Source organism: Adiantum capillus-veneris, chromosome 26 (genome assembly GCF_014529385.1).
Source record: "Adiantum capillus-veneris isolate H3 chromosome 26, ASM1452938v2, whole genome shotgun sequence".
Classification (NCBI taxonomy): domain Eukaryota; kingdom Viridiplantae; phylum Streptophyta; class Polypodiopsida; order Polypodiales; family Pteridaceae; genus Adiantum; species Adiantum capillus-veneris.
In genome coordinates this window covers 90,692,570-90,718,275 of record NC_140956.1, presented here as the reverse complement: position 1 = coordinate 90,718,275, position 25,706 = coordinate 90,692,570, and positions in this window count along the sequence as shown.

Below are 25,706 nucleotides of genomic sequence, written 5' to 3'. Positions count from 1 at the left end.
TTCGAATTCGGCCACCAGCCGTTGACTACCAGCCACCCGCCAACCGATCAACTGACCGGTCCTTTTCTGACCGCTTTCCGGCCGCTGTCCGGCCACAATATTCTGGCAAAGCCGGTCGTGAAAATTTTGGTTTCTGACGAGTGACTTTATTTTCTGGTGAGTTATTTTTCAATACGCACGACGGCTTCTCCTCATAATGGGGGCCTTACAAATGTGCATTTTTACCACAGAAAACAGGCTCCATACTTAACGATCTCCCACTTGGAGACTGATCTCCAAACCAAACCTGTCCTGGCTTCTTATCCTTGAATGCCGATTGAAGATGAGCAAAAGCTCAACTTCTCCTTGTTGACCACCTTTGTAAACATGTCTGCTGCAGGATTTTCGCTTGTATGCACCTTTCCTAACTTTAGTTATCCCTCTTCCAAACGAGTGCATATGAAGCGATATCTCACCTCAATGTGCTTTGTCCTTGAATGAAAGGCTGAGTTCTTCGCAAGATGGATAGCGCTTTGGCTATCACTGTACAAGACACAATTGTCTTGTTTGAATCCAAGCTCTTCTAAGAATCTGTTAAGCCACATAATTTCTTTGCTTGCCTCCGTCATTGCTACATACTCTGCTTCCGTGGTAGAAAGTGAGACCACTTTCTGTAGCTTTGAAGCCCAGCTTATTGTTGTGCCTCCAACCGCGAAGACATAGCCAGTCGTGCTCCTTCGAGTATTTTTGTCACCTGCCATATCTGCATCAACATACCCTTCTAGAAAAATATCAATTCCTCCAAAATACAAAGCATTTGTTTTTAGATACCTAAGTATCCACTTCACAGCTTGCTAGTGTTCTTTACTTAGATTGTCCATGAACCTACTCGCAACTCCCACTGCATGTGCAATATCTGGCCTTGTCCAGACCATAGCATACATTAGAGAACCTACCGCTGCAGCATATGGAACTTTAGACTTATAGGCTATCTCCTCTTGTGTCTTTGGACACATATCCTTTGTTGATTTAAACTGACCAGCCATAGGTGTAGAAACTGGTTTTGCATTTTGCATTGCAAACCTTTCTAGTACCTTCTTGATGTAATCCTCTTGAGATAGCTTTATTGTCTTCTTCGTTCTGTCCCTTGATATTTTCATACCAAGTATCCTCTTTGCAACACCTAAATCTTTCATTGAAAAAGATTTAGACAGCTCCTCTTTTAGGTCTTTGATGTCCTGCATGTTAGCACTTGCAATCAGCATGTCATCAACATACATCATTAGGATGATGAACTTCCCATCTCCCAAATTCTTTGTGTAGACGCAGTTATCCGAGTTGCATCTTGTGAATCCATGATCCAACATCCATCGATCAAACTTCAAGTACCATTGTCTTTATGCTTGCTTTAAACCATACAAGCTCTTCGTTAATCTGCAAACCATTTTCTCCCCACCTTTTACTTCATACCCCTTTGGTTGAAGCATGTAGATTTCCTCCTCTAAGTCACCATGAGGGAATGCCGTATTTACATCCATTTGCTCGAGATTTAGATCATGACCAGCCACAAGGCTTAAGACACGCCTAATTGAGTTTATTTTTACAACAGGAGAAAATATTTCATTGAAGTCAATACCTTTCTTTTGAGAAAACCCTTTTACCACAAGCCTAGACTTGTACCTTTTCTTGCCACCTTCTTCTTTCTTCAGCTTGTACACCCATTTGTTTTGAAGTGTCCTCTTACCTTTAGGCAACTCAACCAACTCCCATGTCTGGTTACGATGTAGTGAGTCCATCTCCACTTGCATGCTCTTCGTCCATTCTTCTTTGGATTCGTGTTGCATAGCTTCTTCGTATGATTCCGGCTCTCCAAAATCTGAGATCAAGAGATGGTTGAAGGAAGGAACAAAGCTTTCTGGAGGTCTACTTGCTCTTGTAGATCTTCGTGGAATAGGTTGAGGCTCCTCATTTGGTTGACGTTGTTGCACATTGTCACCGTTTGCAGTCCTTGAGTCTTCACCGTCCTCAAGCTCCATGTACTCATCACCTGTTTCTTTTTTTTTTTTTTCCAAGTAATCTTTGTACATATTTTGTTTGTTAAAAATTACATCCCTACTCTTTAAGATTTTACCATTTTCAAGATTCCATAGGCGATACCCAAAGTCACCTTCTCCATAGCCAATGAAGAAACACTTTTTAGACTTTGCATCTAGCTTTGATCTTAGGCTTCTATCTATGTGCATGAAAGCCTCACACCCAAACACTTTGAGAAATGCATAATTCATCAGTTTATCTGTCCATGCCTCTTCTAGAACCCCCCCATCCAATGCCGTTGAGGGTGACCGGTTGATTAAGTACACAGACGTACTTACAGCTTCCACCCAAAGCTCAAGCGGTAGGCCTACATGTAGCCACATGCTTTGTGCTCGCTCCATGATTGTCCTGTTCATCCTTTCCGAAATCCCATTTTGTTGAGGTGTCCTTGGGGTTGTCCTTTGCCTCCAAATGCCATTGCTAGCACAAAAGCTTTCAAAAGCTTGGCTGCAATATTTGCCTCCATTTTCAGATCTGAGGCATTTAACCTTGGTACATGTTTCATTATCCACAAACGCTTTTCACCTTTGAAATATGGAAACCACATCGGACTTATTCTTCATGACATAAACCCATGTTTTTCTAGTCGCATCGTCTATAAATGTTACATAGTACAATGAGCCACCAAGTGATGGTGTACTTGCAGGACCCCAAACATCAGAATGAACCAACTCAAGTTTTTTATTTTTTCTTCCATTTCCAGATTTTTGAAATTTTACCCTCTTTTGTTTACCATAAACACAATCTTCACAGAACTCTAAGTCCACTTCTTTCAAACCTGGTAGAAGCTTCTTTATTTGAAGGATTTGCATTCCTTTGGTACTCATATGCCCAAGCCGGTAGTGCCACACCGCACTGTCAACTTTTGTAGTTGTTGCACAAGTTGAAGGTTGCGTGCTAATAGTACACAAGTAAAGTGTACCGACCTTTTCTCCCTTGGCAACCACCAAAGATCCCTTTGAGATCTTCCACCGTTTGTTTCCGAATGCAATGTTGTGAACTTCATCGTCCAATTGTCCTGTAGAGATCAATTTTTTTCGAAGAGAAGGAACATACCAAACATCTTTAAGCTTCCATTCATTTCCGTTAGCAGTTTTGACAGGAACTGTACCTTTGCCGAAAATCTCACAAGCTTCATCATCTCCCAAGTATACATACCCAAAGTTACCTTTGGTGTATTCTTGGAAATGTTGCTTGTGTGGTGTCGCATGGAATGAAGCTCTGGAATCTACTATCCAGGAATTAGACACATTGTCTAATGAGAGAATTAGAGCATCTTGCTCTACTTTACTTGCCACATTGGCCTCCGATGTTGGCTTGTTGTCTTGAGACTCAGTCTCCTTCTTCTTCTTAGACCAAGAATCCTTCTTGATGTGGCCCTTCTTGCCGCAGTTCCAACATTCAAGAACTGACTTTGTGCGTGACTTGCTCCGTCTTGAGCGATCACGACCCTTTTGGTTTTTGAACCTCTCCTTAGGCCTTCCTCTTGTTTCCACTGATAGTGCAGCACTTGATGATTCTCCTGTGCTTCTCCTTCGTATTTCCTCGCTTAGGAGAACACCCACAACATCATCAAACTTAAGATTATTTGTGCCAGAAATAGAATTACTTACAGCCATCACAAGGCTGTGCCAACTATCCGATAGAGATGATAGTATAACGAGAGCTTGCACTTCGTCATCGAAATTGATTTTCACCGATCGAAGTTGACTTATGTTTGTGTTAAATTCATTTAGGTGTTCTGCAACTGAACCATTCTCTGCCATCTTTAGATTGAACAAGCACTTGATAAGAAATACCTTATTGGATGCCAATGGTTTCTTGTAGAAGTCGTCAAGTGACTTCATCAAGTCCTCCGTGGTCTTCATCTCCGAAACATTGAAGTCCACCGTTGACGCCAAGCTTGACTGGATTGTTACAAGTGCCTTTCGATCAAGGACAATCCATGCTTCATTTGCCATTGTTGCGGGCTTCTTTGCAAGACCGCCTAGTGGCAAATAGAGGTCCTTCTGGTAGAGATAGTCTTCAATCTGCATCTTCCAATGTTGGTAGTTTTTTCCATTGAAATTCTCAAATCTTGAGCTTCCCTTCCTCCGCCATAACTCCCACTCAGTTCAAGGAATCCTTTCCTTGAGATAATTAGCTACGAGCAAACCTTGCTCTAATACCATTTGTTGTTAGAAAATAAGACGTAGCTAAATGGATCTTTGAGTAGATTACTTAATGGAAAGAGATATATTTCACACACAAGAGATTATAGAGTAGAGAGAGAGAGAGAGAGTATACACAAATATACGTGGTTCACCCAATGTGGGCTACATCCAAGGGAAAGCAGCCACTCAATGGCTTTAGTACTTCAAAACAAGAAGTAGTTTACAAAGGGATTATACCCTTAATAGAGCTCCCGCCTTGCTTCACTCTCACCACCTCACACTCACCTTGTTGCATCAACTTCACACTATGAAATGTGTGTAGAAATGGCCTCCTTTTATGGGCCAAAAGGGCTGCCCTCTCTCATGAGAGGCAACCATGTGTAGCTGCCCTTGTGTAGATAAGTCCAAATTGGACCCTCCAATCCGCCCATGTGTGGCCGCCCTAGAGAAGACAAGTCCGCTTTCAAATTCGGCCACCGGCCATCGAATTCGGCCACCGACCACCCACCAACCGGCCAACCGACCGGTCGTTTTTCGACCACTTTCCAGCCGCCGTCCGGCCACAATATTTCGGCCAAAATGAATATTCCTGTGAAGCCGGCCATGAAAATTTTGGTTTCCGGCGAGTTATTTTTCTTCACGCACGAATGCTTCTCCTCATAATGGGGGCCTTACAAATGTGCGTTTTTACCACAAAAAATTACAAGGGGTAAATCAGGCTCCATACTTAATAACAACACAGCAGCTTCGAGCATCATTATAGGAGGATGCAACCCAATAGCAAACAGAAGAGGGGCCATGGGGCATCCTTGCTTGATTGACCTCCTGGATTCAAAGGAACCCACAATTCTATCATTGAATAAGAGCTCAGATTGGCAGCTTGCACTTAAAGTGTGAATAAGCCGAGAAAGACGAGGCCCAAAGCCTAGTGATTCATGACATCTTGAAGAACCACATAATTCTATCATAAGCCTTGTCCAGATCTAATTGTGCAACAAAATCCACTCCTGCTTCAGGATAGCTACATACTCGTTGCCAACCATTGTTGTCTAGATGTTGTCGTATATTGACTTCCTTTGATAAATTTGTGTTGATGAGGGGAGACAATTCTATCCAAGAGGGGGGCGCGACTGCTTGGCAATGACTTTGTATGCCACAAACATCATAGTTATGGGACGGCGAGTGCTTAAGCTACAAGTAGAAAACCTGTTTTTGGATAGGCTTGATAAGCCCTCTTTTCACATTGAGATCCAATGACCTTTTGACAAAAGTGTGGTTAGCCATACATGTGACTGGGATCTTGAGGTCCTCCCAAAATTTCCTAAAGAAATCAGTGGTTAGGTCATCCCACCCAAGGGACTTCTCCTTGCCTAGAGCATGCAAGGCCAAGTGACCATTCATCTTCAAAAAAGTCCATCTCAAGATGATCGGCTTCAGGTTGGGAAATTTTCCTATTGACACCCTCGAGCAAGGTCGCTCTAGCTTCATCTACTTCTTGGGAGCAGGTCTCTGGCTGGCCAATAATGTAGCCTAGGTGATCAAGCATCATCCTAGCCATTATGTCTTGGTCTTGTGTAGCATTCCCATTCTCATCTATGAGCGAGTGGACGGAGCCGCGACTCTTCTTGATTTTCAGGGCCCGTGTTTGATTAGCGGCCTCTTGCTAGAGGAAGGTCTCCCTGGATAACAACCTCGCCCTCTTGAACTCCTCGAGCTTATCTTCAAGCCACCTTTTGTGTTCTTCTTTGGAGGCCAGCAGGCTGGATTTATCTTCCAGCCACCTTTTGTGTTCTTCTTTGGAGGCCATCCTAGTAGCTTCTTTGGAAGTTAGACGGGAAACCTCCTCTTCGAGTTGCTTCCAATGCTCATCCCGAGCATTTTTGCATCCGAGGTCTTGAGCTTTTGATCGCTTTCTATTAACTTCGAGCAAAGAGGTCCCAAGATTTAGGATTTTCAAAATTAACATATTTATTGAGTTTACTCAAAGCTTTTTTTGTTGAGCCTTCTAAATAGCGGGTCTTTGAACAAGTGCGCCCCAGTAACAAGTAGCTTCTTACTTCTCTTGGGGGCTTGCCCCTCCCCATTGGCTTTCCTGATTTTTAGTGTAATGGTATATGGTCTGATAAACTCTTTGTTAGTAGCACCTTCATCTCAAGATGTGAGGAGATCCAATCAACGTGGTGAGAGTAGTAGCACCTATCAATCCAGGAAGCCATGCGAGCATATTGTAGGCTTGTGTACGTGAATCCTTGCATGCTATTCCCGGGACCCACATCCCACAAGTTCATCGTAGCCCATTTCTCACAGAGACCCATCCATCTAGTTTTTTTAGAACCTGTCAAGAGACTGGCTGAGCATGTTTTGTCCTTGCTCTTATCCACCATATTAAAGTCACCAATCAGAAGCCACTCACCTTCAATAGGGGAATCCCTAAGGTGCATCCACAATTTGGCTTTATCCTTTGCATTGTAGGGGCCATATATGTTGACTATAGTGATAGGCTGATCTGCCCACCTGACTCTCACTCACAGGGCTCTCCAAAGGGGTGATTTAGGACCACTTTGGGCTCCAAGTCCTTGTCCACAATAGAGAGGAAGCCACTAAACTCATCCACTCCCTCTCCATAAAGCACCAACTTCTTTCTCAATGCCTACTTTCTTTTGCTGCGAACATCAAGATGATGCTCTTGGATGGCCCAACAATTAACAACCTTCTCCTTTCTAACTTCCTCCCTGAAAAAGGTGCACTTCTTTTGAGTTTTCAATCCTTTCATGTTCCATGATTGAATAGCCAGGTCTTCTATCATTGAGAGAGGGGAACACATTCTTCAACTGTACGATCTCCGCATTTGTGGCCCAGGCAGAGTTGAAAGGAACCTCCGAGTTAGCGAATTCTTTTCTTAAGGGATTTTGAAGCGGGATGACATCATTCACCCCTTTTGATTGGGGGGGGGGGTGTGGGGGGGAGGGGTGTAGAGGAGCCTTTCCCTTTCACATTTCCATTAGCCTCTAGTGAAATAGATTTTCTTGCCACCACCTTCACCCTTTTGGCCCTCTTCAGTCTTGAAATTTTCACAATCAATGCAGTTGTTACACTCATAAACTTAGGTGCTGATGCAAAATGAACCGACATAGTTTCTTTGCGGGGGGGGTGGAGGGTTTGCATTGTGGAGCCCTGCACCTCACCAGTTTTCTCTTGTGATTTAGTGACTTCATTGTCACAAACCATAGCCTCTTTTTCTTCCCCTATTCTTGTCACTTTGCAACTCTTTACTTGTTTCTCACTACCATGGTCCAGAATCTGATTATTAGAGGGGTAATATGGTGTAAATCCTACTTTGCGTACGCAATGGAGTTCTGTCTTGATGAAGAGTTTATAAGCTTCTACCCAAAGTGGGTCACACTTAAGAGCCTTCCTCTATAGTGTTGGTCTTTGGATGCCACCATTTTGTCGAGTAGGTTGGCAAATTTTGGCTCCTCTTGACTTGCTTGTCGAATGGCTGATGTAGCCTTTGTGTTATCTTGGATGAGAAGCGGTTGAATCTGTGTGTGGGTTCTTTGTCTTTGAGTATCCACGAGCAATTTTGGAACCCATCTTGTTTTTGGTCCTTGTGATTTCCATTGTTTTATTGATTGTTTGGCTCATGGTGTAGAGGCTTTGCCGGAATTTTGATAGAGGCTCGTTGAAGGTAGAGTCGTCTTGCAAGATTGATCTAATTTAGTGTTTACCTTAGCTTTACCTTTTTCCGCAATGGTTGGAAATTTCTTCTCCACATGGATTTGAGGTTCTTTTGGGGCTTCTGATGGTAATGTTGTTGAAGCTTTTCCTTGTAGTTGAAAGAAGATTTTCATCCAAATTTTTGTCAGGATAAGAGTCTCTTTGATATGATGGGAGTCGATTATGTGGAAAGTATCCTTATACTCCTCGGTACTCAACTTGAGTACGGCCTCGGCCACTCCAAAGCTAGGAATCGGCATTTTTAAGCTTGTGTTCACTGTTTCTTCTAGCTCCTTGATTGGCGGCTTTCCCATCATGATCCATGTTCCATAAGTCATTATATTCTTTGTCGCTTTTGGATCTATCACAGCTAAACATGTGATTTTGAGTCATGTTTCTCCGCATATGCTAAATTTGATCATCGTAGGAGACAGTCGATCTTCTTCCTTGTCCCTGTTCTTCTTTTGATCTTATGTTTGTTGAACATTTCATGTTGAACTTGGAAACTTTTCTCCTTCATCTGCTTTCAATTGCGCTCTTTTTGGAGTTGGCTTCTTTAAAACAGGTTTTGTCGATTCTTCAGGGATGTCAATGATGACATATTTCGTGGTTTCTCTGCTTCCTTCGTTTGCACTTTGGCACCATGCTCCATGACGTAGCTATCTGTCTTACCTTTTCTGCTTTCACACTCATAAAACTCGTTAACTTCCTTCAACGCCTTTATCATAAACAAGGGAGTTATATCATAGCCATCTTCATCGTAAAATTGGTGTTGGTTGCCTCATTTACGTAGACATCAAGAGTTGCCAGTATTTGATCCCATTCAAAGGATTCAAATAACTCCTTTGGGAATGGTTCCTTAATATAAGCTTCATCTTCTATTGAATGCTCTAGGATACAATCTTCCTTTCTAAGACTCTTCCATTTTGATGCTCCGCACATCCAAATATGCGCTTTGCTTTGCAACCAAGTATGTACCTCGTTTTTCTGGTCAGTTGTGGAGTGTAATTCTACCCCTGAGATTTGCTCTACATCCTTATAACTATGATCTTTGACACTGATTTTCGTTGTGACCTTTTTGTGTCTCAAGTAGATAAGTCATAGCCCCAATCTTGTATCCTTTTGAGCTGATGAATGAATGGTCTGCCCAATATGATATCAAAGTTGCTGCTCTTGTCAAAATTCATTATGGCAAAGGTATACTCATACTCAATCCACAAGAGGATACAATGATTTGTTCTAATATTCCAATCGGTTTCTCCATGTATCCATCTGTAATTGCATTTTCAGTCAAGTTTTTCTTAGAGCAGGCTTTCCCCATTTTACCCACATTTTCTTCGTTGCAATGGCAATTCCTGCCCCACTATCTAATATTGCAGCCATCTTTACTCCTTTGTATTCAAGTGGTAAGGTGGTGTTTCCTTTGTCGCCTTCACAGTAATCACCCACCTTATTCACTAGCACTGGATTTGCTTGCGGCTTCTTAGGTGAAGTTTCATCTATATTGTCATCTATAGGAGTTGGTTATGTGAAGGGATTTTCAACCCCATCTTTTCCATGTGTTTTCCCATTTGGCCCCAAACATCATATTAGTGAATTTGGGAATTTCCCAGTTACCACTTTTAAAATGATCTTAAGCTTTGACCACATGGCCAAATCTTTGCCAAAGTTTAGAGAGGATGGATCGAAAGAGCTTTTCAAGTACTCCCTTGTGGAAGCGTTTGCACTTAAAAAATAGTTTAAGATTTGTCCATGTGGGCAAATCTTTAAGACATTAGTGATTTCCAAATTGAATCTAAAGTCTCAAACTCTCTAATATGGTGTTGCCATAGATGCGGTCTAATTTTTAGCAACTCTGAGAGATAAAGTGTGCATTGTATAGGAGAAGACATCAATCAGTGCAAGCTCTTGGTATCCATCATTTTTGGTGTAGCTTTCCATTGAGAAGGTACCACATTAATCTCCAATTTTATTTCGAGTTGAAAGATGGCAAATTCTATAGAGAGCGTGGTTTAATCTCTTCAGATGCAACAGACCCGGCATCCCCATATAGAGATCGTATATCCCCTGGGAAAAATTTGTGATCCATGTTTATCTCAGTGATAGGTGTTGACTGTAAAGTAGCACTACTATCTTTTTGGTTTCTAATCTATTCCCATAAAGATTGTGGCCACAGCTTGTCTACCTCAGAAATAGGCATCACCAATTGTGAGCCCACCCCATCTGTGGTATTGGCTACTTCCCTTGTATCTAAAGGTGCCTCAACTCCCGGCTCTTCCTGGTGTCTATTTCCAATACCATGGCTCTCCATTTCCTAGATTTTTTTGCGGATTAGTGCCTCTATTTTTGGAGCATCAAAAACGTGTGGTTCCATAAGGGCTTGGGCCTTCCGGATGAGCTCCTTGCACATTTCCAACCTCTCTTTTCATACCCTGGATGAGGATACACCAGCCATCTATGCTCTTGGGTTTGATTGGGTTTTAGCCTAGCTTCATATGCCTTCAAAATTGCGTCTAAAGGCTCAAAGAGTTTGTCAACCAAGATCGAACCACCTGAGTCAGTCTTTGACTCTTTAGGTCCCTTTACATTTTTCTTGCTTTCTTGCTCGTGCTTAAGCTGTTCTTTTGTTTGGTTTATTCAATTTCCAAAGCAGCTTTCTCTTGCAGCCTCTTCACTTTCATTTTGTCTCGTTTGGCTTTCCATGATTTTCTTTCTGTTCTCACCGATATGCTCTTAATTTATGTTTGAAGAGGCAATGTGGCTTCCTCAACAACTGTGTTTTTGGCAGCTTCTTGAGCTGAAGCTCAAGTCATCACCTTTAAAGGAATGGTGGGGTCTATCTCGGATTCGCTTGAAGAATGCATCACACCTACAACGTTCATTATTGCTTTCTTGTAGTCTGGATTCTTAGCACAGTGTTGGAGTAGATGGTCTCTCCCACATCCGTCACAAAACACAAAGAATTCTATTTGTGGACCCTTATTTGGACAACCTTGTGCCCAATGGTCACCTCGACATTCATAGCATGGACCTTCTTATTTCATAGCTGACGATCCAGCCAATGATTATTCTTGCCTAGTAAGAATGTTCTTCGAACCATACTTATGCTTGCCTATGAACATGAGCATATTTGTATCCATGGAGTACTGGTTTTTCATGGGTTATGGCACGTGCATTGGTGGCTAAGTGTAGTTGAATACTACTCTACCATCATTCTGAAGAGGTGGTAGTTGCCTAGGCACACGTTGTGTTTTTGGTTGAGTGTTTTACCATGGAGAGGGATGATCCTCTCCATAAGTATTACATATCCTCAAATGTGGTTGTCGTACAATTGGGTTCTGGATGTAGACTTGATTAACTATTCTAATCACCTCCTCGACCACTTGGTCAATGATTGGTTCCCAAGGAGTTTGAACATCTCTCTTTGTTGTTGATTCGCTCTTCGGAGATGAGGCACTACTAGTCACGTTGTCTGTATCTTCAGTCACCACTCCGTAGGCCTTACAATTGTCAACTAGATAAAGAGCTTCTCTAGTGACTTTCTCAAACATTGTGCATCCTTTTAGATGTAGGTCTTTTTTTAGCGTCTTGTTTCTCAAGCCCTCTATGAAGAGAACTAATAATCTCTCATCTTGTGGTAGCTCTCTCACAGGACATCTCTCGATGTATTGTTTGAAGCGAAGCAAAACTTCCTTGACTCTCTTGTTCTTTTTCTGCAGGAAAGCGTAGATTTGGGACACTGTGTTGTGTTTGATCCCCCTTTTTGAGAACTCCTCTACAAGTTCTTGTAAGATTTGTGCTATGTTGAGAAAATCATCTCTATTTAATGGTTGGAACCAAGTAAAGGTTGTTCCTTCCAATGTCAACCCAAATCCCTCATACTGAGTATGAAAATCTGTAATCAGCTCAACCCTCAAAACTTGTTTGAAGAGTGAGACATGAGCATATGGATCTCCTAACCCATCGTACTTTGTCTTGACACATTGAGCCACTTGATATGGTCTTAATTGTTGTGGTTTAGTCACCAATCTAACCAATTTTTGGTGTCATGGAAAGACATCTCGTGCTCTCCTCTCGTCTTGGAGAAAATCCCAGTGGAATCCTCTCAGATATGTGCTTAGGCATCGTTATTGGTTGAAAGTAAGTAGAGATTGGAGTATTCTTGTATGTGTATCGTTCTAAGTCAATTGTATTGACAAGTTTGTACTCTCTTTCATACTTATCTACCATTAAAACTTGAACTTCATGGGCATTTGTATACGTGAATGCATAGAGATTCTTATGGAATGGAATCTCTCTAGCATAGGGTTCTACACACTTGTAGAAGATATATTGATCCCTGTTTGTGAATCTATATATTCCCTCATGAGCATAATCTGTAAGCACTCTCATGGATCATTTGTTTTGATGAATCTTACATTTGGTTTATTTATCAGAGGATGCCTCTCTTTTAGGTATTCCCCCAATCCCCCTGTTGTTGACATTGCAGCGTTTTTCATGTCTCTGAGTGGAGTAGAGAACCCTGGTGGTGGATCATTTGTCATGGTTAAGGCTCACTCAAGATTCTCAAGATAGTCTCTTACAAGCCCACTTTGGCTTAGTGCAACTTATCTCGTTTTACCTCTGATCAAGTCTCTCAGAAGTCAGGAACTTGTGACTCTTTTGGTCTTTGGAAACTAGTCTTGGGGTACCTGGCTATACCTAGCTATACATGACTCCATTTGGAGTTGTCTATCAAAAGTTAGAGCAATTTTGGTAAATTGCACTTGAAACAGCACTCAAAATAGTTGCAGGACTAGAATACGGGAACTTTGGCTTGTATCTTGGTCTCTAGAAGGTACTTTTAGCTCAAACTTGAGATTTGGGATATCCTCAAGTATGTCTATAAGATCATCAAGTCAGATACCCCCACTATGCTAAGGTACATGGATCGCGATCCATGTTCCTGTCAAAAAAAAAAAATTCCAAATTTTGGCAATACGTAGACAAGGTCATATGCAAGCTCTGTACCAATTTTCATCAAATTCTGATGTTCAACCACATCTAGACTTCATCTCTTGGTAGCTTATTGCACTCTATGTCCACAAGATAAATATCAAATCTTTTTGGATTTGGACTTGTTTTGACAGGTCAAATGGCCAACATTAGGTCTACAGTGCGTTTTTAGTATGTCACCTGTTTTGCTCCCTTTTGACCCAAATTTGTTGGGGGGGGTTTCAAAATTGGACTTGGGGATATGTTTCCCTATGTATGCACTAATGATCTAGAAAGTATTAGGTCAAGCTGTCACTATGGGTACATGGATTGTGATCCATGTTTGGAGCCCATACTGACTTCTCTTGGTACCATCAGATTCAGCATGATAAGTAGGTCCTATGGTATTAAATTTTTTGAAAATGGACCTCTGGATTGAAAGTTAGGTCAATTCTGACACTTTGTTAAAGTACTTGGCAGTTTAGGCTTTTGGTTTGGCTTTTGATATCCAAATTCGGTTTTGAAAAGACCACTAGACTCCTTGTGATGTCCTCTACCTATGGTGTAAGTTTGGTATCAATCTATGACATAGGAACATGGATTGCGATCCATGTACCTTTGTGTGTCAGATGGTAATGAAACTTGACTCACAGTGATAGCCGTTTTTTGGCTCTCCGTAATTGCCATAGTGAGTTAACCCCCCCTACCAAAATCATCCAAACATTGTGGCTATCCCTACCATTTCACTATATATAGGTGTGTGTGAGTTAGGGGACTTTTTCCCATATCTTCTTTAAAATCCTTAATTAGCTAGTCACACTGGCCTAGTTGAGCCAAAAAATAAAAAATATAAGTATATTATGGTCCATTTGTGTGTAAATATTTCATTGTATATAGGGCCTAAATAAAAGGATTTTTCATAATTATTTTGATATTTATTTAAATATTTCTACCTATGGTGTGTTATTTATGCTATGTACATTGACTCAACATTACCATATTTTTTCTTACCATTTTGCATACTCCTTATTCCATATAAAAATAATTTCATGCAAGATTCTCTTATTTTTGGTGTAACTCCATCCCAACAAAAATCCAAAAAAACTAGTTCTATTTATGTGCATATTTTTTCACTATTGTGATTTTTTCCTTCCTACATCTATTCTCTATTACTCTCATAAATTAGACCACCAAAAATATTCATCTTTTTATGGTAAACTTATAATGAGAGATTTATTTTGATCCCTTTATATTTTTTCCACCTATATTATTTATATTTGACATGTACATATTTTTTTAGACCCCTCAATATTTGATTTTCTTAGTTCTACTATTCACTTATATCATGATCTCAACAATATCTTCAATTATAGACCTACCAAATAAGGTCAAGGGTATGTGGCATGCATGCATACACCATGGGGAGCTCACTCTTGGAGGTATTCAAAAGAATCATCCAAAGAAGGACCTCACAAGGACTTTGTGCAGTGGAAAAAACAGTCGGTTTTGCTGAATTTTTAACGATTATATGCTCTCCGAATTTGAAAAGGTGATACAAACAAAAGTTGTAGATCGTGAGCTAAAATTTTACCTCAAATTTTTTCATATTTTTTTGAGCTACGAGCTGTGAGCTATGATTTTATTGGTGGAACCCAGTTTGCCCATGCTATGCAGCCACACTCCCTCTTCCACTTTATCATTTTCCTCTTTCACACACACTTCTCCACTCATCATCCCTACCTCTCTCACCACTCCTCTCTGTACCCTACTCACCTTCTTCTCAACCTTGAAGAATAAGAGAAACCATGGTGAACTCATGTCTTCTACACACACTTCCATTCCAAAATTGACCACCTAGTCTCATTTTTCCTCATCCATATTACCCATATCTATCAAAAAAACCACAAAATTCAGCCTCTTCTCTTGAAAGACAGCATCATGGTGATTGATTACTCATGTTCACTTACCTTGGCTCCCAAGGAAGGTCAAGAGTGGAGAAAAAACGTACCGTCAAAGCTAGTGGACCGTCAACAAGCGTCAAAATTGACTCTACTCGGGACACTTGGAGCATCAACATTGTAAGAAATCTATATTTTCTTACCTATTAAGAGTTTTTTCTTCCTTATTTGTATCCTACTTGGATACTCCCATTGTAAATATCCAATTCTATTTGTAAATCAATAAAAATACTAACTCTACTAATTTACTAACACTAACCTACTATGAAAAGTCCTATCACCTCCACTTCTCTCCTCTCTCTCTTCTTCATCTATCACCACCAACTTCTTGATAATTCCAAGAAAAAGAAATTAGATAAGTGCTGAAAATCTAACCCAACCATGGTTAGAGGAGTAACCCTAGCCCTCAAAATTGCTATAAAAGGATGGTGTAGCTAGCACAAAAAGGGGGGAGTCATAAGCAAGAGCATTATGCTATAGCTTGAGAAGCCAAGCTCAACCTCTCTAGAAGGAGTTCTTGAGTGGAAGCTCATTGTCTTATGCATGTGTATGTGTTGTAATAGGGGTGATTAGCAAGGAAACTATATGCCATTGTAAGAGAGAGAGTGATCATTCAATTGAGAGTAGGAAATCTATCATTTCTCCTACTAGTGTAAGCCCAACATTTGTTGAATCAAGGAGGGTGGATTTGGACTAAGCTTGGATACTTTGTCTCTCTTCCAACGTGAAGTAATGGACAACAATGATGTGTAAGTGTCTTGGTGTTTTTTTAAGTTCTTGATAGCTTGTTTTTGGGTGTTGTCATCAGTTCAGCCATAAATTCCACATACTGTAAGAGGGCAACAGGGTGGAGAGGACTCCCCTGGCCTTAAGACAGTGATTGGGGTGGCTTTTCTTGTGATGTGTTGTGGTGTAATTTACTCAAGCTATGTTGAACAAATACTAATCTCACTTTCATTGGTCATGACAGATTTGTAAGAAGGTATTAGTGCAACAATCACCCCCTCCCCCTTCCCTCTCTTTCTTACATATATAATTGTGTTTGCTTGATCAGTGTCGATACATTTCAAAGCAGCCCGAGCACTCTCTCTCTCTCTCTCTCTCTCTCTCTCTCTCTCTCTCTCTCTCTCTCTCTCTCTCTCTCTCTCTCTCTCTCGCTACGCATCCTAGTTCGCATCCAAAACTAGGTGGTGCCCCAAATTTGTGTAGGGTTAGGTTGCTGGTTTTTGTGTGTGTTGTTTTTTTTCCAACCCCAACCCAATTGAGCAGCACGGAAGCCTAGAAGAGTGCTTAGAGGCCACTCTTCGTGTTGCCCGTCCCGTACCGCCCCAAATTGGTTCCCCCACGGAGGAACCAACTTATGTATGTTTTTGTGTAGGATCAATCTTTAGAATAGTCAAGTAGTTTGTATGAATCACGAGAATTTGTATGATCCTTTTATTCCAATTGCAAGGCAAAAGGTACACATAATTGTTAGTACTAAGTTGCAATTTCAACGTGTAATTCATAGACTTTTAGGTCCCCTTAGGTGGGCAGAGATAAACGCATCAGTAAATCCCTTTATTTTGCCTCTCATTAGGTACGACCTTAGTTTGGACGTCTATATTTTTGTTTTGTTTTAAGCATTAGGTCATGCATAGACCATGGATAATGGCCCAGGAATAGAGGTTTTCCCCTTCCATTTCACTCCACACATTAGAATAAACGTTACAATTAGTAGGAAGATCCACTTTCAACAACGTATGGTGTTCATGTTTGGTGCCCAAAGAGTAGGAGAAATTTTGGCATCACCAAACCCTGTCATCCTGCCTCTTATTGATTATCATAGGTCATTTGATGTGAATATTTTTATGTTGTTGTAGAATAGATTGCAATTTAGAAAATATTACTGTGTAAATATTTTTATAAAAAAAGACAAACAAAAACGTGTTGTCACCTTAAAACTGATTCAATGGAGGCCCAACGCCAAATGTATAGATATCCTCTTTTCTTTGGAGAGCCTGGAGAGGATGCATAATTATTTTTAGCAAATTTCAAGATGTCTTGTCGTATAAAGAGGATAGTAACTGATCAAGAACGTGTAGAGATGTTTGAAGTGGTCCTTAGGAAAGATGCTAGCACTTGGTTTGACTCGTTGCCTGAGGAAGTTAAAGGAAATTACACGGAAGTTGTGAATCATTTCAAGAGATACTTCTTTGATCCCCAAAACACTCAAAAACTATAGCAAGACATTGTTTCTCATAAGCAAAAAGACTTAGATGACTACTACTTATACAAGCAAGAGTTTCTACGTCTTTGGGCTCTATGGATACGAAATGTTGCTAACCCTGGTGATGGTGCAGAATTTCTAAAGAAGGAGAGGTTCATAGCCGGACTCTATCCTGACCTTAAGGTAAAAGTTGAGGTGGGTGCACCTGCTACCTTTGATGCAGCTGAAACTAGGGATGCTGAGAAATATAGGAAACTCAAGTGCTTAAGGGGGGAGGTTCCAATAGAAGGTCTTAGACCCAAAGGTGAGTCACAAGCATCAACATCTAGGGAGCTTCCTGAGGTAACGGCGGAAGTGATTGAGAAGTTAAATGAATCTTTAAGCAGCCTGTCAATTCACCTTGCACAAGCTGTAGGTCCAAAGGGACAAGCAAAGAAGTCTGAAGAGCGAGATCCACGACCTAGGAGAGTCTTGCAATGTTGGAATTGCGGAGAGTCTGGACATGGGATGTATAATTGTCCTTGGCCCCATGGGGAGCCAGGGAGACCTAACTTGAATTACCCAGTGATGAATGCAGGTGAAGGAACTGGTCAACAACCAAGGCTTCTACAAAGACCAAATGGACCAAGACCACCTCCACAAGGGGTAGAAGGAGTTCCACCTTTGCCATATCCAAATGTGCATGTGGTAGAGGTGACAAACTCAAATGAGGTTGACATGGAAGCAAATGGCATTAAGCGTGGCCGAAGAAAAGGTAAGGAGAAAGAAGGTGTCACATCACAGAGTGACCATGGACGAGGCAAGAAGGCAAAGGAGACCAAGGAAGCTAAGAGGACTCGAGGTCGTATCAATCTCCAAGACTTCCCTCTTGGACATGGTATGGCTCCATACAACCTATTGGAAGACATGAGAGGTAAGGGTCCTGATATCTCATGGCCTCAATTTCTTGCATTATGCCCACAAGTTAGGAGAGATTTAACAAAGGCAGTTAGCACTAGGAGAAAGGTAAAAGAGAGTGTGCATGTTGTAAAAATTGCACATGCTGAAATGAATGAGGATATTACACTTGTGCTAGATTATTACATCAAAGGAAGATTGGTTAGGAAAGGTCTAGTGGATGGGGGTGCACAAATTTGCATCATGACAAAGGGACTCATGCAAAAACTAGGCATGCACATCCATGAGACACCTGAAATTAAAGTCAAAATGGCAAACAATAGCAAGGCTAAGTGTGTAGGCATTTGTAAAAATGTCTTTGTGGAGGCCTTTGGCATTAAGAAGGCAGTGGATTTCTATGTCATGTCTACCAAAGGAAATGGTTACCCATTTATCCTAGGGAGACCATAGCTAATGAAAATGCGAGCTTTGCAGGATTGGGAGAGTGGAAAGCTAATTTGCAGGAATGACAATCATAAGAAGGTTGTCTTTGACATGAAGGAGCAACGCCAAGAGGAGCTCCATAAAGAATCATCTCAAAGTGAGATGGAGGAAGGCTGGACCGATAGCACTTCAGAAGAAGAAAGTAGCGGTAGCATTACTGAAGAGGAGTCTTCCATCGAAGTCATGGGGATAAGGTTTAATCCAAACAACCAAGAGACCTCTTGTCCAGGTTTGGAAGAGGTAGGTTCCCAAGAAAACCAAAAAGTGGAAGATGAGAATGCTAGAAGGTATGTTATCTACAACACTTACAAAGGATGAAAGAGAGGACCTCAAAGGTGTGTTAAGGAAATTTCCTAGGCTTTTTGCTAAAGACTACACCGATGTGCGTGGAGTAGATGCTGTTCAACACAAAATTGAGTTGAAGCCACAAGCCACACCTAAGGTTCAGAAGCTACGAAGGCTAGGAGTCATCAAGGAGAAGGCTTTACTCAAGGAGGTAAGAAAGCTTCTAGCAACAGGTTTCATTTATCCAGTGGAGAATTCAGAGTGGGTCTCTCCCGTTGTTGTCACTCCCAAGAAGAACGGCAAGTGGAGGGTGTGTGTGGATTATCGTCCACTCAATGAGGCAACAAAAAGAGATCACTTTCCCCTCCCATTTCAAGATGAGATACTAAATGAGGTAGCTGGTCATGAGAAGTACATTGTGTGTGATGGCTACTCGGGTTACTTTCAAATAGGTATCGCATTGGAAGATCAATCGAAAACAACCTTCATCACTCCTTGGGGTTGTTATGCTTTTAGAGTTATGCCATTTGGCCTGACAAATGCTCCTGCAACTTTCCAACGTTTCATGAACATGGTGTTTCAAGCATTCTTTGGAAAGTCAATCAGGGTGTTCATTGATGATTTCTGCATTTATAGCTCAAAATCATTGCATCTACAAAAGGTAGAAGAAGGTCTAAAAAAACTTTACAACATGGGAGGTCAACTCAACCCCGACAAGTGTCGCACAGGTGAGGATGAAGTGATCTTGCTTGGTCACAAGGTTTCCTATAAAGGCATTGAGGTGGATCCTTCAAAGGCAAAGGCTCTTATTGAGCTCCCATCACCCAAGAATCTCAAAGAGGTCATCTCATTCATTCAAAAGGTGAAGTATATGTCACGTTTTATTCACTTAGCCTCGGAGTTACTTCACTTTGTAAAAGTTGACACAACAAGTAGAATTTGCATGGTCTGATGATCTTGAAGAGTATTTTTGTAATATTAAAGTCATTTTGTCAGAGCTACCAACACTCATGCCTCCTTGTCGGGAGTACACATTCTTTGTTAGCTCTAGTGTTGGAAAGGAAACGATTGGTGCAGTTTTATTACAACAAGATCCCCACAGTACCAGGATGCGACCCATCCATCTACTTTGCTAGTAGGGTCATGAATGCTTTAGAGAGAGGCTACACGGAGGCAGAACTCATGATGCTGTCTCTCATGTTTGCGGTGAGAAAGTTTAGATCCTACTTGCTACCAAAACCTTTTGTAATTCTCACTGCAGAAAATTTATTTCCTTGGGTGTCATCTCAAATGAATCTTAGCACCAGGATCTCAAAGTGGATTATGGAATTGCAAGAGTTCCAATACTCTTTCAAGGTAGAAGATAGTGTGCGTGCACAATTGGCAGGAATCCTTACTTATAGGGTACATGAGAAGGAGATTAAGGTGCCTGAAGTAAAGACCCTACCATTGCCACCACCTAAAAGTATTCCTAATGCTTTTACCTTGTTCTTTGATGGAGCTTTTTGATGAGTCACAGGAAAAGTAGGGAGAGGGCTAGTATTGCTCAACCCAAGTGGAGAGGTGGTCATGAAAGAGAAGGTCAATCTACCAAGTTCAACTAGCAACAATGAAGCAGAATATGACACTCTACTTCATGGTTTAAAGATATGCATTGGCCAAGGTATACAACGTCTCATGGTAAAAGGGGATGCACTTCTCATTGTGAAGCAGATTTTAGGCATTTGGGCATGCAAGAATGAAAGCTTAAGGACAAAAGTTCATGCCATTCGTAGGATGTTTAATCAGTTTGAAGAAGTGCAACTATATCATATTCCTAGGAAACAAAATGAAGATGCCGATTTACTTTCACAACAAGTAGTTACATGTGTTGAGAAAGAAGTGCAGGTCATCATGGTGGCAGCAACAACTGTCAAGCAACCGAGATACCAGGGATTGGAGTCATTGACTCCCATTAGTAGCTACATTTTGGAGGGTGAGTTTCCACAAGACTTCACGAAGGCTCAGAAGAGGAGACTCATGAAAAAGGCAAGCGCGTATCTCTTCCTAGAAGGATCCCTCTATCAAAGAGGGAAGGATCAAGTATGTAGAAGAGTACCAACTATCAAGACAATTCTAGCCATTCTAAAAGGTTTGCATGAAGAGGCATGTGGTGGTCATTTTGCCCAAGAGTTAACTGTGAAGAAGATTTTGCTTGCGGGGTATGTTTTGCCAAGTCTGCATGTGGATGTCCAAAATTGGTGTAAAAGTTGTCACAATCGTCAGGTAAATGGGAATAGAAGATTGGTTTATGGTCCAAGGCAAATCGTGCTTGCAAATGGACCCTTTGAAAAGTGGTGCATTGATGCTATGGGTCCTCTCCCTAGGACAAAAAATGGTAAGCTCTACATTCTAGTGGCTGTAGACTATATTACTAGGTGGGTGGAAGCACAAAGTGTGGCAAAGGTAAATGAGAGGACAGTGAGCAAATTTATCTACACTCACATTTGTTGTAGATTTGGCACACCTTTGGAGATTGTTTCTCATAATTGTCCAGGGTTTAGAAAGGGCTTTCTCACAGAAGTCTGTGAAGAACTTCACATTCTGCATAGTCATAGTACACCCTACTATCCCCAATCAAATGGTTTGGTAGAAAAAGCTAATGGTGTCATTGCAGACATCATTAGAAAGATGGTGAGAAACAAAACAAAGTTGTGGGATGACTTCTTGGATGGCGCCTTGTGGGCGTATCGAACCACATATAGGGAAGCCACGGAGTTCACACCATTTCACTTGGTCTATGGTCAAGAGGCTTTACAACCAATTGAGCTAAACATTCCAACAATGCGACTTCATGGCAAAGTAGCACAAGATGATCAAGAAGAATGGATGGATCGACTTCTTACCTTAGCTGAGCTTGAGTGGAAAAGAGAAGCAGCATAAGTGCTACAAGAGGAAAGCCACACAGAAGAAGAAAAAGCTTGAAAAGAAACTGAAGGACAAAGGCATCAATGAAGGAGATCTTGTGCTAAGGTATGATAATCGACTCGATAATCGTTTTGATGCCAAATTTGAAACTAGATGGCAGGGGCCATACATAGTTAAGAAGGCTTTCAATTCAAGTTACTATCAACTTATGGACTTGAATGGGAAAGAGCACTCCAGGAAGGTAAACGGGTATCGCTTGAAGCCTTATTTGAGTCGCCTTCTACCAAAGGATCTACCAAAGATATGTCAAAAGGCATCTATCACATGTAAGTATTGTTACGTGAAGCATGAGTGTAACTCAAACCAAAATTCCAGGGGGCCAAACAATGAAGATCTCGTCAAGGACTCTGAAGCACTCTCTTTGGAAAAGATGCTCTATGATGGTACATGAATATACCATCATCCTGGGGGAGGGCTAATGATAGCCATTTTTCGACCCTCCGTAATTGCCATAGTGAGTTAACCCCCCTCCATAATTGCCATAGTGAGTTAACACCCCCTACCAAAATCATTCAAACATTTTGGCTATCCCTACCATTTCACTCTATATAGGTGTGTGAGTTAGGGGACTTATCTCATATCTTCTTAAAAACCCTTGATTAGCTAGTCACTAAGCTAGTTGAGCCAAAAATATAAAAAATATAAGTATATTATGGCCCATTTGTGTGTAAATATTTCATTATATATAATGCCTAAATAAAAGGATTTTTCATAATTATTTTGGTATTTATTTAAATATTTTTACCTATGGTGTGTTATTTATGCTATGTACATTGACTCAACATTACCATATTTTTTCTTACCATTTTCCATACTCTTTATTCCATATAAAAATAATTTCATGCAAGCTTCTCTTATTTTTGGTGTAACTCCATCCCAACAAAAATCCAAAAAAACTAGTTCTATTTATGTGTATATTTTTTCACTATTGTGATTTTTTCCTTCCTACATCTATTCTCTATTACTCTCATAAATTAGACCACCAAAAATATTCATCTTTTTATGGTAAACTTATAATGAGAGAGATTTATTTTGATCCCTTTATATTTTTTCCACCTATATTATTTATATTTGACATGTACATATTTTTTTAGACCCCTCAATATTTGATTTTCTTAGTTCTACTATTCACTTATATCATGATCTCAACAATATCTTCAATTATAGACCTAGCAAATAAGGTCAAGGGTATGTGGCATGCATGCATGCACCATGGGGAGCTCACTCTTGGAGGTATTCAAAAGAATCATCCAAAGAAGGACCTCACAAGGACTTTGTGCAGTGGAAAAAAAAGTCGGTTTTGCTGAATTTTTAAAGATCATATGCTCCCCGAATTTGAAAAGGTGATACAAACAAAAGTTGTAGCTCGTGAGCTGAACTTTTACCTCAAATTTTTTCATATTTTTTTGAGCTACGAGCTATGAGCTATGATTTTATTAGTGGACCCCAGTTTGCCCATGCTATGCAGCCACACTCCCTCTTCCACTTTATCATTTTCCTCTTTCACACACTTTTCCACTCATCATCCCTACCTCTCTCACCACTCCTCTCTGTACCCTACTCACCTTCTTCTCAACCTTGAAGAATAAGAGAAACCATGATGAACTCATGTCTCCTACACACACTTCCATTCCAAAATTGACCACCTAGTCTCATTTTTCCTCATCCATATTACCCATATCTATCAAAAAAACCACAAAATTCAGCCTCTTCTCTTGAAAGACAGCATCATGGTGATTGATTACTCATGTTCACTTACCTTGGCTCCCAAGGAAGGTCAAGAGTGGAGAAAAAACGTACCGTCAAAGCTAGTGAACCGTCAACAAGTGTCAAAATTGACTCTACTCGGGACACTTGGAGCATCAACATTGTAAGAAATCCATATTTTCTTACCTATTAAGAGTTTTTTCTTCCTTATTTGTATCCTACTTGGATACTCCCATTGTAAATATCCAATTCTATTTGTAAATCAATAAAAATACTAACTCTACTAATTTACTAACACTAACCTACTATGAAAAGTCCTATCACCTCCACTTCTCTCCTCTCTCTCTTCTTCATCTATCACCACCAACTTCTTGATAATTCCGAGAAAAAGAAATTAGATAAGTGCTGAAAATCTAACCCAACCATGGTTAGAGGAGTAACCCTAGACCTCAAAATTGCTATAAAAGGATGGTGTAGCTAGCACAAAAAGGGGGGAGTCATAAGCAAGAGCACTATGCTATAGCTTGAGAAGCCAAGCTCAACCTCTCTAGAAGGAGTTCTTGAGTGGGAGCTCATTGTCTTATGCATGTGCATGTGTTGTAATAGGGGTGATTAGCAAGGAAACTATATGCCATTGTAAGAGAGAGAGTGATCATTCAATTGAGAGTAGGAAATCTATCATTTCTCCTACTAGTGTAAGCCCAACATTTGTTGAATCAAGAGGGTGGATTTGGACTAAGCTTGGATACTTTGTCTCTCTTCCAACGTGAAGTAATGGACAACAATGATGTGTAAGTGTCTTGGTGTTTTTTTAAGTTCTTAATAGCTTGTTTCTGGGTGTTGTCATCAATTCAGCCATAAATTCCACATACTGTAAGAGGGCAACAGGGTGGAGAGGACTCCCCTGGCCTTAAGACAGTGATTGGGGTGGCTTTTCTTGTGATGTGTTGTGGTGTAATTTACTCAAGCTATGTTGAACAAATACTAATCTCACTTTCATTGGTCATGACAGATTTGTAAGAAGGTATTAGTGCAACAATCACCCCCTCCCCCTTCCCTCTCTTTCTTACATATATAATTGTGTTTTCTTGATCAGTGACGATACATTTCAAAGCAGCCCGAGCTCTCTCTCTCTCTCTCTCTCTCTCTCTCTCTCTCTCTTCTCTCTCTCTCTCTCTCTCTCTCTCTCTCTCTCTCTCTCTCTCTCTCTCTCTCTCTCTCTCTCTCTCTCTACGCATCCTAGTTCGCATCCAAAACTAGGTGGTGCCCCAAATTTGTGTAGGGTTAGGTTGCGGGTTTTTGTGTGTGTTGTTGTTTTTTTTCCAACCCTAACCCAATTGAGCAGCACGGGAGCCTAGAAGAGTGCTTAGAAGCCACTCTTCTTGTTGCCCGCCCCAGACCACCTCAACAGCTTGCCCTTGGTTCGGTGATCCCTGCTGTATGATTTTTGTATGATTTGGACTTGTTTAGGCCAGGCAAAAGTCAATCCCTAGGTCTGTTTTATGGTTTTCCTTTTTGCACTATTTTTGGCTCTTTTGACCACTTTTTGCAATTTTTTTGCATATAGTTCTTTTGGGAAAGTTGTTCCAAATGATACCAGCTACCTACTGCTCAAATCTCAGTCAAAAATCTTGATGAGGTACATGAATCACGATCCATGTTCCATCACTTTTGAACTCCAAATTTGGCCTGATGATTACCTACTGTGTCAGTAGTCTATCCCATCACTTCTTTTTGAATTTGGACAACTCCAGTCAAAAGTGAGTTTTTCTGTCTGCTTTACCGTTTTTGACTACTTTTTGTATTTGGCTATATTGACCAGACTTTTTCACTTTTTTGACATTGTGTCTTTTGGGAAAGTTGTCCAAAATGGTATCAGAGATGTACTTCTCAAATATCAGCCCCAAATGTTAAAAGGTACATGGATCGCGATGCATGTTTGACAGCATTTTTTCACGAATTTTGTTTTGCTTGCTTTCTATTCCCTATAGAAGCCAAATCTCACCCCTTTTTGGATTTGGATCCCAAAAAGTTGAAAATTCCTAAACTTTGTGTTTGCATTGTCAATTTTTCTTTAACAACCAATTTTGATGTGCTTTTTGATTTTTTCTTTCAACTTAATCAGAGCAATATCGCACTAATGCACAGTGTCACACTGATCACTTTTCTGCAAAATTGGTCTCTGGGGTACATAGATCACGATCCATGTTTCTCCACAAAATTTGGTCAAACTTTCCAAATTGCTTTTAGAGAGTTTGCTAATGCCTTTGATCCACAAATTTT